Here is a 20140-nt window from a genome sequence, read left to right as displayed (position 1 = left end):
GTCTCAGTGGTGACAAATGGCAGAACAAGGAGCAATGGTCTGAAGTTACAGAAGGAGAGGCATAGGTTGGATATTAGGGAAAACTGCTTCACCAGGAGGATGGTGAAGCACTGGGATGTGTTGTCTAGAGAGATGGTGGATTCTCCATCCCTAAAGGTTTTTAAGTCCCAGCTTGACAAGGTTCTGGCTGGGATGACTTCGTTGGGGTTGATCCTGCTTGAAGCGGGGCTGGACTAGATGACCTCTTCAGGTCCCTTCCAGCCCTAGGATTCTATTCTCCTGAGGTCCCTTCTAGTTCTATGAGATGTGTATTTCCATATTTAACATCGTTTGCCTTCTGCTAGTCCCTTCTGATGGAGAGCAGCCAGACTTAGAGGTCCGTTGCTGTAATTGATGCTCACCAACTATGCTGGGGGCAGAAGGTAAAGTAAGGGGGATATGCCCCCAGTGCAGCTGCTGCAAGAGCTGGCTGAGTGAGCTCCAGTAAAAGCCAGCAGGGAGCTATTTTGAAAGCTGGCAGGGACCTGGGTTGCGATAGGTCAGTGTACCTGTAAGAAATTTAAGTCACTTTCACCCCTGGCTGGGGCTCAGAGGAAGTCAGGTGCTGATAAGGACCACTGGCTGGGTTGAAACAAAACAAACCAGCAGTCATGTAGCACTTTCAAGACAAAATGACTGATTAGGTGATGAACTTTCCAGGGACAGACCCACTTCTTCAGATCTCTAGCATTTCCAGTCCAGACCCAGTTGTATAGCACAGAGGTCCAAAAATATTGCAATAAAAACTAACAAATCAAACACATGAACTGAAGGAGAGGGATTGGGGGCGTTAAGTGTCGTGCCTGAGATGATTATGAACAGCAAAGAAACGGAAGCAGTCCTTGTCAGAGTTCCCTTAAGTGAGTCTAGGCTAGGTAGCTCAGCTCAGGTAATGAGCCAGCTGGGCTGCAGCAGAATCACCTGATTGCCTGGCCAGCTTTCCTGAGGACTGCAGGGAGCCAACTGGTCTCCATTTAAGAGCTGCAGTTCAATAGTTATGCCGCACTGCTGTAATCAACACTGTGTCCTTTGTTCCCAATCTTGGTCAGTGTTCCCTGTCAGCTGAGCACTTGAGCGCTGGCCCAGAAGAGATTCAGGTGCTGCCTAGCTGATTAGAAGAGTGCACACAGCCACGCACGGTGGGCAGCGTGTGTTTCTATTGGTGGTGTATATCCACACAAGCCTTGCTGCACGTAAAAAAATTTATTTTGCCCATACATGGAAAAAATTAGAGGGAACAGTGGTTTTGCCTCCTTGTCCAGCTCCAGTCTGCTCCAGCTCTGTACTTTTCTCTGTTTTCTGAGTCTAGCTCTGAACTTCGGTGCAGAACTCTAGTTCATTTTTCAGGCTCTAGCTGCGAGATCAGATGGTTCACATCACAATCCCTGACAATATGTGGCAGTGCACTCCTGGCTTGTGGCACCATCTCTCTGCCCTGGGCAGCAACTGGCTGCTGCTCTCCACCCTCACACTGGGCCAGGGTTGGAAGCCCACTTGCCCAGAGGAGCCCCAGGGCAGCTGCAGCTGCACCAACCAAACCAGCTGTGGGGAAAAAGCTGTGGTATCTCTTGATTCAAAGATATTTTGCTTATGCCTCCAGGCAGATTCTGGGGTGGCTGAGGCAGCGTTATTTGCTACTACATTGCTTCAGTGGCCTCAGAACCTGCCTGGGGCATATTCGAGTATCAAAAGACACTCTTCCCCAGGGCAGGCAGAGCTATGGCAGCAGTGTCCATGGCCACTGGACCATTTTGAATTGCCTGGGCCCCTGGGCAATTGTCGGTTTTTCTTTCCACCCATGTCGGTGGACCTGGCCAGTGACGTCAGGGGCCTCCCCCAGAGCTCGCTTCTGCCAGCAGGGAGAGGATTGGGAGCAGTCCTTCTTTAGCCTCAGCCTCAAGAATGGTGCTTGTACCCCAAATTCCTCAAACGTACCCCAGAACTTGAGCCTGCCTTCCCTCCCTTGAGCTGCCTTCTGCACCCTCAACCTTGGCCCAGTTCTGCCTCTCACATGCTCCTCTTATTGTTCCTGCTTCTGATCAGATGGGAGCTGTGAATGGAGTCTGTCATCTGTGCCATCAAAATACAAGACACTGTTCACATTTGCTGATGTGAAGAGGAGAGAGAGATCAGTAAGGTTCCAGTACAAAGACTTACACACATGCTTACATTTAAACACATAATTACCACTGCCCAATTAACCTTAATGGGACTAATCCATGCGTGAAGTTGACGCCTACCACAAGCAATCAAAAATCAGTCATCAGCACTCCCTTTTGTCAAAGGGGGAAAAAACCCTTAAATCACAAGATTTTAAAATACAACAGTTTTGACCTATGTTGTACATTACATTATCGTGAAAATCACAGGCAAGTAGCTAAATTCAATTGGGGAAAAAGACATTTCTGTTAAATAGTAGTACTTTTTCACAGTAACAGTTGATAATATTCAAAAGAAAAGATTGTTTATGTTGTCTAGAGTGTTTTGCTTCCCATGGGTTCTATTAAATGAGTCTCAGCTTTCAACAGAAGTAGACCACATGAATGCTCCTCATCATGCTCCTTCAGAACTGAGTTTAAATTGTGGGCTATTTTTCTATCCAAATGGGAATAATCTCTCGTGGTTTAAGTGGGACTGACATGAATAGCTAGTAGTACTGCTGAGCTCTAAATAACTTAATCCCAACCAAATTCAGGGATGATTAACCCTTAATGGAGATTGTTACCCCAGATTATTTTGTTTTCAATATGGTACTTTCAGATGACAGCATTCAAAGGAAAGACCTAATAGGATAAACCGCTTTCCTAAGCACAGCATAATTTAGTGAACTATGGATGCAGATGGGTGGAAGACTGGAAGGAAGGATGGTTTCCTCACAGCTGCATAAGCAGCGAAGAGTAACTGTGCATCCTTTTCCTACTTGTGCATGGTGTTGGGTTGGGTATCCCTAACTATGTGACTCTCCCAGCCATATAACCAGCCCTCTGTACCAGACTAGCCCCTGGGCTCAATTTGACCCCTGGGGAATGAAATGGGCTTGGTAATCATTTTGCTTTGACACACTGTTGTTTACCAGATTGTTGAACAAACAAATGTTTGGGAAGAATAATATTTTATTTATATCCTCAGCTAATCACTCACTTAGTGCTAACCTGTGCTTTTCTTTGTGGGCACACAGTATGGGGGAGCAAAGAAAGAGCCTCCATACCTTACACTGGTATGCAAAAGGTGGAACAGGATCATAGCCCTGGCACTCAGGGGAGCACAGGGCTGTTACTCAGTTGCTCCTCTCCAGAATCAACTTGCTGACAAGGGATCAGGAAGGAATAAGGAGTAGCTATGACCTTTGCTCCTTAATGTAAACTCCAGTTCTGTTGGTAGGTCCACTGAATGAGGTTTTGGACCTATCTTATATGGTTCAGCATTCCATTCTCCCCAGTACAGTCAGGGAGTTTCAAGAAGTGGCCAAGACTTTTGAAGAGGACTAGTGATTTTTCATGGCTCAGCACTTGAAAGGGGCCTGGTTTGCAGAAAGTGTTGAGCACCCACAGTTTGCATATCATATCTGTTTAAGGTCTATTAAGCTGGAGACCCAAAAACTGAAGCACATAGAATCATTATTTTTTGAGAATCTGAGCCACTGTCTGTAAGACTTACACTCTGAAGACTTTATTTCTTGCATATGTTTAGTCATCTTCAAATTCAGGTTTTAATGCATTGATACAATACAATAATGAGTAAGCTGCAAACAATGACTTATTTGTTAAACTCTTTCTGTTGGAGGGGTGGGATAGCTCGGTGGTTTGCATATTGGCCTGTTAAACTCTGGGTTATCAGCTCAATCCTTGAGGGGGCCATTTAGGGATCTGGGGCAAATAGTTTTAAAAAAAAAAAAAAACCTGTCAGGGGATGGTGATAGGTCCTGCTATGAGGGTAGAGGACTGGACTTAATGACCACTGAAGGTCCCTTCCAGCTCTATGAGATAGGTATATCTCTCTATTATAACTTTATTTCATATTTATATACATTTCTATTGAACTAAAGTTTAGTAAAAACTAACTTTTACAAAACCTAAATATTAGGCCAAATCTGACCTGATGTCATCTGGGTTATACTTGCCATTTCACTGTTTATTCATATTTGTCAATGTTCTCTATGCTTCTCTCTTCATCACACAAGCAGCTTGGATAAGACTGAGAATTTGAAGCAAATATAAGAGGATTGTTCCCTTTTGAAGGCCATGCAATAATACTTATGTGAACAGACTCAAACAGCTGTACATTTTAATACTTGCATGTCTGAAGCATGCTCATATTGTGGGTGCCATGACTGGGGTGAGAACAGAGTACCACTTTTTTTCTCTTCAGCGCTAAAGCAAGGAAAAGATAAAAGTGCGGAAATTATAAAATGTATGTGGTTCTTGTTTCTAGTTAATAATTTCCCCCATTTAGTAATAACTTTGCAAATACTGACATCTATTTTTACTAATAGCAGGTTGTATAGATCTATCATGTCACTCAGGAACTGTCCTACAAATGTCACTTAAGGCCAGAGATGTTTATTTTGGCTACAAAGGTTAATACGCAGGAATCAGTGCAAGAGCCTGATATGAATTACTGCATACTCAGAATATAAGCATTTTGGCTCTAATAGTGATAAGGCTTTAGTTAAACAGGACATTGAGAATGTTGAAAAGAACTGTACAATTTTTGTCCCATGTTGGAGAAATGTAGTGCCTTCAATAGCTTAGTGGGAGAGTAATATTCTAGTTTTGGTACCACCCAGTGGTTAGAAATGTGCAATTGCCTCAAAGTGGAAAATATTTGGTTCTAGAAACTCTTCTTTGAATGTTCATAGGGCTTATGAACATAAAAGCTGACTACTGTCCCAGCTCCTAACCTCAAGTGCTCACAGTACAGCCTCAGTTTGGGTTTAAAAGAAAGTTTCCAGCTCATGGTTGCAGAGAAAGACTTGAAAACATAACCAGAGTTTACCCTCCTAAATTAAAGGCTGGAACCTGATAGCAAATAAGAACCCCTGACTTATTTTTTTAATTTTATTTTGTCATAATTTTGCTTATGTCTTCTTGATGACATTAATGCCATATTATTATGCTTTAGAAATCATATATTTGACCACATGGACAAAATCTTTCTGACCAGTGCTGGTTTTTATAGGGCATTCTCATGTTCTTTGAGCCCAGTGTTCTCTTGAGCAAGTATACAATATTGTGCACATTCCAACCCACAGCTCAGTTCAGCCAATCAGTTATCAGGTTTGTTATGCCCAAAAAGAAGGCATGGAGCCATCCTGCATGAATAGGATCCATCTCCACAAAGCCTCACTCAAGTGTTATAAAGCAATGATTAGCAGTAATTAATTAGTATGCTCCCTTATTAGCTCTTAAATAATCCAACACTCTAGAGAAATAAAATTTACCTTGTTCTCAGGTTATGACCTGACTTCAGACCCTGAGGCTCTAGGAAAAAAAGACTAGATATCAAGAGACATGAGTTAGCAATACTGCATCCCTGGAATAAGAGCAGTCATCTGTCACTCCTCCACTCAGTTTTGAATCCTCCAGGTATTCAAAATTACACAGGATCTAAACAGCTGTATCACTAAGTGCTTTGCATTTCCTCTTAACACTATCTTATTGTATATTATATTCTATAAGATTCATATTTACTGAATTCCTTTTAAAATAATTTGTGAGTCTGAATAAACTCTAGTCATATACTATTCCCCCCTTTTGGTTTGCTGTATACAGCCCATTATTTACTTCACATTGTGGAAGATGGATGTGTATGTAAATACAGTTAAAAGCTGTCATAGCACAGCTTCAAAAGAGAGCTGCCTTTGGGCATGGTCTGGTATTTCAGTCATTCTCAGTTGCCCAATGGAGTGAAATACTGGAGAGTTTGGTTGCCTTAGTGAGAGTTCTCAGAGGGTGAAACCTGGCATTCCATAGGACAAATGAAAAATTATACAGTGAAAGTAATGAAACTTCTTAAAATTTATTGAATGCCTAGCTGTATTTGATCCAGTCATGAAGGAGCATCTGCATAAAATAAGTGACCATGAAGCTCATGTTCATTACCCTGGAAAATCTCTGCAGAATGAGCTGATTTAACTTATAGCAAATGCTGGAAGTTAGACAGATATCTATCAGGGATGGTTTAGACAGTACTTAGAATCATAGAAGAGTAGGACTGGAAGGGACCTCGAGAGGCCTTCGAGTCCAGCCCCCCGCCCTCATGGCAGGACCAAGCACTTTCTAGACCACCCCTGAAAGCCATCTATCTAACCTCTTCTTAAATATCTCCAGTGATGGAGATTCTGCTATTGGGGTAGGGAGCTGGACTCGATGGCCTCTCGAGGTCCCTTCCAGTCCTAGTATTCTATGATTCTATGCTACTAATGATAACATTTTAGAAGCTGCCCATTCTGCAAACTAATTCGGGGCTGTACACCAGAAGTGAGTCATATTGAGCAGATGACAATGATCATTTGCTTTGTAGATGTGTCAAAATCTGCAGTTGAGGATAATCCTGAAGTAATCATAAGGGAAATTTTTTTAGAATTTGTGCCATTGCAGAAGACAACATGCTTTTGTGACTTGAATATATTCTACAAGAACATGAAGAAATATCATTGAGACTTACATGGCCAGCGCTATGACAATGAAAGTAATATGAAGGGCAAAGACAATGGTGTAAAAAAGAATAATAGAAATACATTCTTTGGAGTTTTTTTTCCTTGCAGTACATATTCCCTAAATTTGTTTATCCATGATGTTGTCAGATGCTGTTCGGAGGCAAATACTTTCTTTGACCTGGTGCAAAGCATATATGCATATTTTTCAAGTTCAAAGCACTATTGAGAAGTGCTTTGTGCCCATGTGTTTTCTCTAACTTTGAAACTGTTGAGTCAAACAAGATGGGAGAGTTGAATTAATGCCTTGAATCCTCTTAGGTATGGGCTTAGCAATATCTATGATGCGCTAATTGAACTTTCTGATACCAGTCCAACAGAATCATCTGGCAATATGACATGTGGAGATCCAGAAGCTCTTGCAAATTTCCTTTGAAAGTTTAAATTTGTTGTTTCATTTTGTGGCATGATATCTTGTGTGAGATTAACTTTACCAGTAAGAAACATCAGGCAGAGGACTTCAACATACATTCGGCTTTACAACAGCTACAACAGACCAGAAAGTTTCTGGAGTGATGAAGCGTTTGAAAATACATTAGTATATGCTTGTGAACTTTATCTGAATTATCAACAGACTTTGAACCAGAACTAGGGATGTAAAATCCTGTTTAATTAGTTAACCAGTTAAATGTTAAGTTTAACTAGTTCACAGATTAAATGGGAAGCCCACACTGGGGGTGGCAGGGGAAGAATGTAAGGTGTACTCTGCTGTGCACAGGATCTGCTCTGGCTGGGTTGGAGTGCTGCTGCCAATGGTGCAGCCTGGGCCCGATGTGGACAAGGGCTACTCAAGCCAGGTAGGAAAGCCCCTGGCCTGTGGTGGGCTCTGCTGCACTGGAGCAGCTCCATTCCCATGGCAGGCTGCTCCAGCCCCCCTGGTTAATAGTTATCAGTAAGAGTCACCTTCTGTTTTTCAGTCCTACATACTGCAGTCCAGTCAGTTCAAGACTGATGTGAGTATATACAGCAGCTTGATTCAATATTTGTTTTCCTCAAAGATGTACACAGCTTGCAAAATAAGACTTAAAAATAAACATTATAACATTGAAGGAAGTCCACATTACAACATGGAAAGTCAAAAGATATTGATGCAGTAGATTTGTGCAGTGAACTGAAAACTATCTCACAATGGACTTGTCTGCATGGGAAGCCTCTCTCGACAGATGTCATTGTCCGAAGGGATTTCCTAGCAGTACCTCTGTCAACAGATCACATCTACACAAAAAGCAGAGCAGAACAGCGATCTGCTTTCTCGACAGAGTGGCCACACACTCCAGCAGTTCTGTTGAACTGGCCTTGTAACCCTGGAAAGCAGGTACATGGAGGGAAAGCCCTTCCAGGACCACTGGCCTCGCACGCCCTTGAAGGCCCCCTGACCCCCCAGTGCTCCCTGCCCATGCTGAGGCTTGCCTACCTCGTTGAGGGAAAGCAAAGCTGCTGCATGGCTCTCTTGCTGTTTGAGAGAGAGTCAGGTCTTTCCAAATGGCTGACATACCAGAGCAGCCCCTGGGCTTGCCCTGGACCGAGAACAAGGTCCTGCTGGCTTTGCCATTGAAGATCATCAGTCTTTTCCACCGCATCTGGAGGGACGACCCTGACAGGCAGCCTGTGTATTAGGCCCACAGTGTCACAGTGCCCCCCTGCCCTTGCCCACTCGGGTGCCCAGGCAAGTCTGGCAGTACTCCACCAAGTCCAATTGGTGGGACCAGCTGGTCATGGGACTATGGGGTGACCAGCAATGGACCCAGAACTTTCGGATGCACAAGGAGAATGTTGGAACAAAGTCTGGACACAGTGTATGGAGCAAGCAGGAGGGTTTATTACACAACGCACTGATGGAGTGCCACTTCGCCCATCAGCACTCAATGGAGCGCTGCCAGACAATAGGTTACAATTGATTATGTAGATTATTGATGGGCGGGGGGAAACTACAGCGTGGGTGTTACCCAAGCTTGGATAGGTCTTAGCAGCAAGACGAAATGAGCACTATAAGCCAATAATCTAAAAAGGTTACAGAGTATCCCCGCCCATAGCTTATAGAACATTCTATCTCTAGTACAAGTGTTTTTTCTTAACAAGTTAAGCAAAGCAGACATGCAATAACATCTGTGTGTCTGACTGGATGGATGACGTGGCTACAAGAGTAATGATGGCACCTTTACATGGGCACATTTTGGGGTGCTTATCTAGAAGATTAAAGTAAAAGAGACAGTAACAGCGTAGAGCAATAACATATTTGTTTTGAGTACCAGCCTGGGATAGCAAATGGGATGGTGCTATATCCTGGTTCTCATTTGCATGGCCTCTTCTTGGTATGTGGTTGCCAGGGCAACTGTCGCTCCTTCCAAATTCCAAGGCTCTATCCAAGTTGGGGCGACCTTCACTGGGTCTTGTGAGTGAGATGCAGGGAGATGGGGGCAAGCCAGGATAACCTTCCACTCATGCTAACTGGGTTTCTGAACTGTAGAATTATAGGCCTACTCCACACTTTAGGATCTGAATGGGGGGTCTTTACAAAATGCCATAACCTGCCTCAGAAGTTTCCATCCTACATTCCCTCCTCTTAACTACAGGGTTCATGAACCCGCCAGGTTAGGTACAACTATTTAGTTTTAAATTTGTTCTGGAGGTGCAGGTACAGCACCAGTACTGCTAGAATGTAGTGATAGCTACTTTCCACATAACTTGGCAGAACATCACCCAAATCCATCTCCATGGGATTTTGCTGCCAGTAAAGGTGCTGCCCATAGTAATTGGCTTGACTTCTACTGCCTTGTTGTGTATCGCAGAGTATGGGTTTTGTCTTGGTCCATGGTTTCCCCTATCTGCGTGTACCTCAGACAGCCAATCCCGATGTGCTTTTGGGCTTCAGCCACCAACCCCTCGATCTTTGCCTGCAGGGCCACTAGACCCTCCTCTAGGTACTTACTTCCATTGTGCCACTCAGGATCCCATGATCAGTTACCCATCATTGCCGGAGTATGGTGGAGCTGCATCCTGTCAATAGTCAGGGTTGCCCTGCGAGGGACCATCATGCACATGGACGGGTATGTGGAGGGGCCGGGCTTTCCATTCAATTTGATGGAGTGGTCAGTCTGGGCAGTCAGACACCAGTAGGTACCATTCATTTGGACCAGCTTTGTGTGCATTCGGTTCTTGGTGATGACTACTTCAAACCTAGACAGATTTGTCAAGACATTATATGGGGCATGCACACAAAATCTCCCTATTGGAATGGGTGCAGCATTCATCAGGGTACAAAGTGCCTCCAGCGCCCTCAGAAAATGCAGTGCCTGCTAGTCTAGTGATATGGCTCTATCTCCTTACAGGCAAGGTTACCATTTTAGCCCACTGTGAGTGGGGGATGCCCAAGGATGCCAGGAGGCTGAAGGTTATGCTATGCCTTGTTCACATTGGCTGTTGGACTCTCATTGATTCTCTGTGTCTCCATTCCCATGGTGGGGGTAGTGGGGAGAAGGGGACTGACCACCTTCATAAGGGCTGGGGGGACCCAGGCACCTAAGAGATCTGTTACAATACCCTGGGTGGTAATGGCTAGAGTCTGTCCTATTCACTAACAATTCCTTTCCAGTACCTCTTCCTTAGTGCCATTCAATAATAGGGCACCACCCTTCGGTCTAGGTAATCTGGTATACCCAGTGAGGAAGACACCAAATCTGACAGATCCTTCAGGATATTCAGGATCAGTAGGTTGGCCTGGCTGGTGTCTAATCCTCCATGGTATTTAATATTACTGCATCTGCCAGCCTTCATTCAATACGGTCCCTTTTCTTGTGCTGTAACATAGGTATGGCTGACAGAGTTCCCGGCGCCAAACCAGCCTGTGATGGTATCTCCTAAGCCCCGTTTCTGCCAAACTATGCACTCACCAATTTGGTTAGTCAGTCTGGTAACATTAGCACATTGCTGGCTTATATGCTGTAGGGTGATGCACACCTCAACCCTGTAGGTGTAGAATACCACCAACGTGAGGACCAGTAATACTGGTCCTATCATTACTAGTTCTTGTTCTGGGACAGGGATTTGCTCAGGGCATGATACACAATCAGGGGGTTCTACCCTATCCTTCAGGACTTGATTGATGGTTTCCAACTGAGGGCATGCCAATGTAGGCTATTGTTTAACAAAAAGTTGCCATGCGTCTGGAGTTACCTCTGTTTGGGCCTTGAGTGGTAAACACCAGTGGGAGTTTGTAGGCCCTATTTGTACAGGCACCATGCTAGTATAGTTGGTGCATGACCTGATGTTGGTATTTTGCTTTTTCCCCACAACATCCCACACAAACTCCAATACTGACAACTGTGTATTTCTCCCAGTCCCTGTGTTGTTACAATGTGCAAAGTAATTATGTTTGAATGAGGGGTGGCCCAGGGCCTTGTATTTCCCATCACTGTTAGTGCACATTTGTTTACCCATGTAGGAGATTTGGAGGCTGGTTGCATTGACTGAGGTTACGGTTCCCCTTATGGGACCACAGCAGGGTTCAACAGTATCCTTCCTTTTAAATGGAGGGCCAGTGCAATGCCATGACTCCTCCCGTGTATCCCCATCATGTCTCATAACTTCTGGCAGTTCGTCATCATCGTCATCATCAATAACTGTGGGCTCAGCACCCGTTGATGTCTGATGCCTCTCTCACTATTCCTTTCCATCTTTCCCTGTTCAGTGTGGAGTGGCTTAGTTTCTGTAGACTAGCTCCGCACCAATCTACTATGTCATCTACCCATTCTCTGTGGGGTTTGCCTCTCCTATTCAAACGGTCCATTATGGTGAATACTAGGGTCTTGATTTTTTGTTCGTCGTTCATTCTGAAAATATGCCCAAATAGTTGCAGCTTCCATTTTGTAACCTTCTGCAGCAGGTTCTTTTTTGGCTGTATCTTTCTATATAATTCCTCATTGGTGACCATCTGCATTCATCCTATTCTCAGAATCTTTCTATAACAACTCCTTTTGAACGCCAATATTCTTCTTTTTGAATCTTTCATTATCACCCATGTCTCACATCTGTACAACATGCTGCTTAATACACACATTTTCAAAATGCCCAGCTTCATTCCTAAGCTAATCTCTTCGTTTTTTCAGATCTTATCCATCAACTTCAAACTCGCTCTTGCTTTTGCTATTCTAGTCACTAATTCCTTCTTACAGTCTAGATCACTTTATGTTGCTCCCCAGATATGTGAACTTCTCTACGTTTTCTAGTTGAATATGATCTACAGTGATCTTTTTTCCTGTTTCCTTATCTCCAAATACCATTGTTTTTGTTTTATCAATGTTCATAATCGGTCCGTACTGCTTCCTTTCTTTGTTTAGCACCTGCACCGTTTTTGCTAGCTTCTCATCTTCTGCAGTGATAATTATATAATCCACAAACCTCCAGTTGTTAGTTCTTTTCCCGTGCACAGATATCCCTTCTACCTCTTCTTTGATCTTGTCCATCGCTCTCTCCAGATGCGTGATGAAGATACTTGGCATTATTGGATCTCCTTGTCTCGTACCTCTACTTGTTTTAAACCAACTTCCCAACTCCCTTCATGTTCTCACCGCGCCTCCGCATTGTCATTGATATCTTTCAACAGCCATATCAGTCTGCTGTCCACTCCGTCTGACTCCAACACCATCCAAGTCACTTTCTGATCTATACTGTCAAATGCCTTTTGAAAATCAAGGAAGCAAGTGTATATGTTCTTGTGTTCTTTCGTCGAGCTTTCTCCACTATCAGTCTTAGTAACAATATCTGCTGTATAGTACTTCTACCCTTTGTGAACCCTGCTTGCTCATCTGCTATATGTTCTTCTATTGAATCTTGGTCTTTCTGTCAGTATCATCATCAGCATCTTGCCTAGATGATTCATTAGGGCAATTGTTCTGTAGTTCTCGTACTCCAATGTACTTCCTTTCTTGTGTATTGTCACTAGCACAGATTTTGTCCATTCCTTAGGTGCCTTCCCTTCTTTCCATGCTATATTACATAGTCGGTGTATTTCCTGAATCATGCTTTTTCCACTGTATTTGATCATCTGTCCCGTGATCTTATCATTTCCAGGGCTCTTGTTCTCTTTAGTTGTTTTACCGCTTTTTCTACTTCCTCCTTAGAAATATCGCTCTCGCTTTCTATGCTCGGTGGAGATATCTCTTTCAGTTCTTCAGTCAGTCTCTCTGAGACACTCGGGTCCAACTGTGCTTTGTATAGCTCAGTGCAATACCTTGTCCATCGCTGCACAATCTTCTCCCTGTTCATGAGCACTTCTTTGTTCTCATCTTTGATCACCATCTACTTAAGTTGCCATTTCCTATTAATATTCCAAATTGTCTTATACACCTCTCTGGTCTTACATTCACCGCAATACCTCTCTATATCTTCACATTACTCCTCTAACCATTTCTCCTTGTCCTTTCTGGCTGCTTTTCTTACCTCATTGCATTTTACCCTATATTGCTGTTCCGCCAACTCGGAAACATCTGTTCTGATCTTCAGCGCTCTCTTCTCTTGAACCAACTTCAGTGTCTCCTGAGTAATCTACTTCTTATTGATCTTCTCTTCTTCTGGAACAGTCTGCTCAATTGCTTCTTCTATCCCGGTAGTTATCCCTGCGACTCTCTTATCTAGGTCTTTCTCTGTGGTGATATTCTTAATTTTTTCTTTGAGCGCTGCTCTGTATGCATTCCCTGTTCCTTCCTCACCTAGCCTCACCACATCTATTCTTTTCTTAAACTGTGTCTTACACTTTCTTTTGAGTTTTATCTTGATGTTTGCGATCACTAGACTGTGGTGTGAGTCTATATCCACTCCTTGGAAAGTTTGGCACTGCTGTACTGATGTTACCCATCTTCTTCTTATCAAAGTCATATCTATCATGTTTTTGGACTTCCCATCATTCGATCGCCATGTCCACTTCCTACAGTCCTTTTGTTGGAATCTCATGTTGCAGATCACCATCTCATGCTCCGAAGCAAACTCTGCTAGTTTCTCACCTCATTCGTTTATTTCTCCATATCCAAACCTTCCCATTACTCTCTCCCAACCTTCATTATCTGTTCCAACCTTCGCATTCCAATCTCCTCCAATGATCCATGCATCTTTCTTCAGTATCTCCTCCACTGTCTTTGTCAAGTCTTTATAGAATAGCCCATTCTCTTTCTCCATAATGTCCGATGTGGGTGCATACGCCTGAATGACTGAGATGTTGAACAGTTTTGCTTCGAATCTCACTACCATCATTCTTGCACTCACTGGTTTGTATCCTAATAATTCTCTTCTTGCTGTTTTGCTAAGAAGGAATCTGACTCCTGCATTATGCTTCATTTCATTTCCTGACCAAATGACTTTGCAATCACACATCTCTCCTGATGCTGTCCAATGCATCTCTGCCAGTCCAAGAATATCACATTGGTATCTCTCCATCTCCTTCCGAAGCAGCTCTGATTTTCCAGTTGCCCACACTGTTCAGACATTCCATGTTCCAATTGATAGCATATGTGTTAGTTGTAATTTTCTTTTGGTAGCCAATTTATCGACCCAATCCTGATCACTTGCTTGGTGTTGTGGACCTTGTTTATCTGGGCGATGTCTGAGCCAGCATCTTTTATTATTTAGTCGTACTGGCATCAGATTTCATTTGTATTGTTGTTTGATGGTCAGCACATCAACGCTCATCTGACCAACCCTCCTCCTTCATCCAGGTTTGGGAATGGCATGGAGCTCGTAGAGGCTTCATGGCAGAATTCTCTGGCACTCGGCAGCAGTGAATGACTGGGCATTCAGATGTTATGTTAATGGAGATGTTTCTTGTTTTCCTGTTTATGTGGGCATCAGTATATGACTTTATGTGGATCCTTTTATAATCTGCTGGTCCATGTACATAGTTTTATAAATTTGGGGCAGTTAAATTCAAATAGAAACCCCTTATCTTCTTTTAGCAAGTTTTATTGAATTATAGAGGTTTAAATTTGATTGTCTCTTTGCCTGGCTTATTTACAGACACTCCTTTGGAAAAATGGCCCATTTTTCCTCTAGGATGCCTGCAAAGAAACCAAGAATTGTTCTTTATAGCATTTTACAAAGTTAATTTACAAAGTTTAAGTGCTTAGTTTCCTCCTGACTCTGCAAAGTTAATTTACTCTTTCCTTGAATTACTTGCTTATTTCCTAAAATGACATTTTATTGGATATTACCATTTTAAGTACTACAGCAGGGATTTGGATCTTTTATGCCTGGACTTAGGGTTTTTTGTTTTTTTTTTTGCTTTTCCTTTTTTTTTTATCACTATACTCCTGCTGTGGACTTTTAGCAAATAGTTCACTTTCTTTGGTTTTTTTTTTTTTGGTATCCAGGATAGACCATTAGACATAAAGTGACTACAGGAGTCATAGCAGGGATTGCTGTGTTTCATAATTCACAGTGAGCCACCAGGACCTTTCATCCACCTTTAGAACTGGCCAAATTTGGGCTATTGAAGGGGCTCTGGGTCTTAATTAGGACCCCTTTCTTAAGTAAATCTTGTCTGATTCCCTCTGTTCCTGCCTCCACTTTGGCAGGGTAGGGATAGCCAGGATTAACCTGAAGGCTGAGAGTTGTTGGCAGATGAGTATTAAACCCTTCTCCTAACTTACATATTTGACTCATCAGACCCCACAGATCCCTGTGTTCCCTTTGGGCATAACCCTTAGCAGCTGATTCCAAATACATTTCACCCATTGTTTTTGTATATTGATGTTACCTCTATAATTTACTTAATTTTACAACAGAAGAGAAAACTTAACCATGTGAGCCTTTTTAGGTTTTATGCAATTTATGTTCTCTGGTATTGGATGGTGTCCAGATTGGAAGGCATTCCGTCCTTACGGATACACCAACAAGACAAACAAACAGACAAACAGACAGACAAACAAATTTACCCCAGACTGGTCACAAAGCAAAGAAACTCCAAACACAAGGGAGGAGGAGTATGGATTAGTACAGATTCTAATTGCCAGGCACTTGGCAGCACAAAAACCAAAAACACCTTGTCACCACAAGGGTAAGTTGTCAGATTCTGACACAAACACTTGTAGAAGGCACGTAGAAGAGCACGAATTGTTGGGCAAAAGTCAGCATGGTTTCTGCAGAGGGAAGTCGTGTCTAACTAATCTATTAGAATTCTTTGAAGGGGTTAATAAACATGCGGACAAGGGGCACCCAGTGGACGTAATATACCTAGATTTCCAGAAAGCCTTTGACACGGTCCCACACCAAAGGCTTTTATGTAAATTAGGTGGTCATGGGATAGGAGGAAAGATCCTTTCATGGATCGGGAATTGGTTAAAAGACAGAAAACAAAGGGTTGGAATAAATGGTAAATTTTCACAATGGAGGAGGGTAACTAGTGGTGTTCCCCAGGGGTCAGTCCTGGGACCGATCCTGTTCAACTTGTTCATCAATGATCTAGAAAATGAGGTAAGCAGTGAGGTGGCAAAGTTTGCAGATGACACCAAGTTGTTCAGGACAGTCAAAACCAAAACAGATTGTGAAGAACTACAAAAAGATCTCAGCAAACTGAGTGATTGGGCAGCAAAATGGCAAATGAAATTTAATGTGGGTAAGCGTCAGGTAATGCATGTTGGAAAAAATAACCCAAATTACACGTACTACATGATGGGGTCAAATTTAGCTACGACAGATCAGGAAAGGGATCTTGGAGTTATAGTGGATAGTTCTCTGAAGACATCCATGCAGTGTGCAGCAGCAGTTAGTAAAGCAAATAGGATGTTAGGAATTATTAAAAAAGGGATCGATAATAAGACAAAAGATATCATACTTCCCCTATATAAAACTATGGTACACCCACATCTTGAGTACTGCGTGCAGATGTGGTCTCCTCACCTCAAAAAAGATATATTGGCATTAGAAAAGGTTCAGAAAAGGGCGACTAAGATGATTAGGGGCTTGGAACGGGTCCCATTTGGGGAGAGGCTAGAGAGACTGGGACTTTTCAGTTTGGAAAAGAGGCAATTGAGGGGCGATATGATAGAGGTATATAAAATCATGAATGGTGTGGAGAAAGTGAATATAGAAAAATTATTTACCTTTTCCCATAATACAAGAACTAGGGGACACCAAATGAAATTGATGGGTAGTAGGTTCAAAACTAATAAAAGGAAATTTTTCTTCACACAGCGCACAGTCAACCTGTGGAACTCCTTGCCCGAGGAGGCTGTGAAGGCCAGGACTCTATTAGGGTTTAAAAAAGAGCTTGATAAATTTTTGCAGGTTAGGTCCATAAATGGCTATTAGCCAGGGATAAAGTATGGTGCCCTAGCCTTCAGAACAAGGGCAGGAGATGGATGGCAGGAGATAAATCACTTGATCATTGTCTTCTGTTCTCCTTCTCTGGGGCACCTGGCATTGGCCACCATCGGCAGATGGGATGCTGGGCTGGATGGACCTTTGGTCTGACCCAGTATGGCCATTCTTATGTTCTTATGTTAGCAAGACAATTAATTTAAATTAAGACTCCACAACCTTAATGCTTGTAAGAGTATACTCTATACCACAAAGAGTTAATGAGTTGGAAAAAGAACTCGGACAAGCAGCTTTCAGAGCTGGGCAGTTCCTTCAAGGTCTTATAGTCTGGGCATCTGTCCAGAAAACTATTTCTCACAGCTCTGTTTGCTGAACTTATTTTACTTATCTCCTGTCTTTATAACATAAAGTCACAACTCCTTTCTCTCCTTGTGTCTGTCCAGACCACTACAGCAAACTGAATCTTAGTTAAACCCATTACAGCGATCTTCCCTCCATTATCATACGTGCTGGTTGCAAAGCCTTAGCTTGAATTTCCTCCTTCACATAATGTCTTTTTTTTTCATGTACATACTTTTGTTTACATGTTTCTGAATCAGCCCGAAGCTGTTTGGCTTATGCCTCCTCAGGCTGTTTGTGCTGAAATCCTTCCTTTCTGCAGCATACATGAGTAAAACTGCTGCTGCCAAACTATCCTTTTGCCCTGCTCACTATCTCTGTGCAGAATCCTCGATCAGCTGTGCCTTCTTCCCCAACATTCCTAATTCTCCTAGTATGTGTTTAAATAGAGGCCATATGCTGTACATAATCCCCCACTGTTGCTATCTTCTGTGTCTCCTCACTGTCATTTCTGGCAGGATTTAGAACTGGTTCTGGCTCATAGGGGGTGGGTACAGGGGAAGAGGTTCAGCTCAGGTTACCAAATCTTCCCATGGGTAATGAAGTGATGGTACAGTTGGTGGGGAAGCACTGACCAAGAGTTCCCTCTCCCCTGACTCTGGTGTTTCCCCCGGCACAGAGGCTGTGATTCTTGTGGTTTGATTTTCTCACTCTGAGGTAGGCATTTACTTTTCAGAGCATTGTTTTAATCTTTCAAGTTTTCAATTTCTTTCTCCTGTAATTTTAGGATGCCCAATAATATTATTACTGCCTTATCTGTTTTGTCCCCTTTTTGATTAGTCCACCACTTGATCAAATCCTCCTCAGTTCCAGCTGGCGTGTCATGCTTTCTTAACTGCCACTTGTCGAGTATGTATGTGTTTGTACTCTAAATAATCTCATGGGTCAGCTCCTGTTCCCCCGTGAGATGCCATGACTTCTGCCTGTCTTGGCAGTTGTCTGGGGACGTGTGTTACTTTCCCTTTCAGGGTCACGTGAGCTCAGGCTTCCTGGTTTAGATGGAGATTTCTTGTCCTAATTGCTGCCTGAAGATGCACGTCTCCCCACTTGGATACCAAGGTCTCAAGTCCCACGTATCAGTTGCCAGCTTATTTGAGAACGTGCGTCTTCCCCTTCTGTATACAGCTTTGCTGACCAGGATGGGGATACACATTCCCCCCTCTGGTACCGTGTTCTCAAGTCCCACAGTCTTGGGCCAGCCTTAACTGGGAAAGTACGTCTTCTCCCTTCACCTCTGTATACAGCTTACTGTGGTCTTAATACCCACAAATGCCTTAATAGGACTTGTACTATTCGAAGGTGTATACATTATGTGCCTGTCAGGGGCTTCCTCCAGGACTTGCAATGTTACATGCAATGAGGAAGGGACCACCAGTTCACACTGCCTGCTGCCTTGCATACCCAGCCAGTCCTGGGCTTAACGTACGGCTCAACTGATCCTTGGTGGTTTATCCAGCCCCTCTGTAACAAACCCCTTAGCTTCAATGGTATACATTCCTCTTGTACTCATCCCCCATTTAATGGCTATTCCCTTCACCCTCTTCTCACTCTGTGCTTGTCTCACACACATCCAGGTTCATTCTGATTCAAATTTAGAAAAGCAGAATCAAGATGTGTTGGCAGGGAGAGAGAGACTTCTGTCCTGGCCTAGTGAGGTGGTAAAGTAAACATACTCACCCCTCATTGGACATCAGTCTCTGGCTCCCATGCAGCTCATAAGCTTGGATACCGGACAAGCCCCCAGTTGTTGGAACAAAGTCTGGACACAGTGTATGAAGCAAGCAGGAAGGTTTATTACACAATGCACTGGTGCAGTCCCACTTTGCTCATCAGGACTCAATTGATTATATAGATTATTGATGGGCGGGGGGAAACTACAGCATGGGTGTTACCCAAGCCTGGATAGGTCCTAGCAGCAAGACCAAATGAGCACAATAAGCCAATAATCTAAAAAGGTTACAGAGTATCCCCGCCCATAGCTTATAGAATGTCTTATCTCTAGTACAAATGGTTTTCCTTAACACTTTATTTAAACAAAGCAGATATGCAATAACATCTAAGTGTCTGATTGGATGGATGATGCATTTACAAGAGTAATGATGGCACCTTTACAGGGGCACATTTAGGGGTGCTTATCTAGAAGATTAGAGCAAAAGAGACAGTAACAGCATAGAGCAATGACATATTTGTTTTGAATACCAGCCTGGGATAGCAAATGGGATGGTGCTATATCCTGGTTCTCACTTGCATGGCCTCTTCTTGGTATGCGCTTGCTGGGGCAACTATCCCTCCCTCCAAACTCCAAGGCCCTGTCCAGGTTGGGATAACCTTCTCTGGGTCTTGTGAGTGAGATGTGGGGAGGGGGGGCAAGCCAGGATAACCTTCCACTCATGCTAACTGGGTTTCTGAACTGTAGGATTATAGGCCTACTCCACACTTTAGGATCTGAATAGGGGATCTTAACAAAATACCATAACTTGCCTCAGAAATTTCCATCCTACAGAGACATTCCTTGAATTGTGCACCTGGCTCACCCCTGCCCTCTGACAATATGGCCCCAATATATGGGCCACCATCCCCATTGAGAAGTGGGTTGCTTTCACCCAATGGAAGCTGATCACCCCCAACAGGTACCGCTCTGTGGGCCACCAGTTCAGCATTGGGAGGTCCACCATAGGGGCC

This window comes from Carettochelys insculpta, chromosome 1, assembly GCF_033958435.1.
Source record: "Carettochelys insculpta isolate YL-2023 chromosome 1, ASM3395843v1, whole genome shotgun sequence".
In the NCBI taxonomy this organism is placed as follows: Eukaryota; Metazoa; Chordata; order Testudines; family Carettochelyidae; genus Carettochelys; species Carettochelys insculpta.
This window is presented reverse-complemented; position numbering follows the sequence as displayed.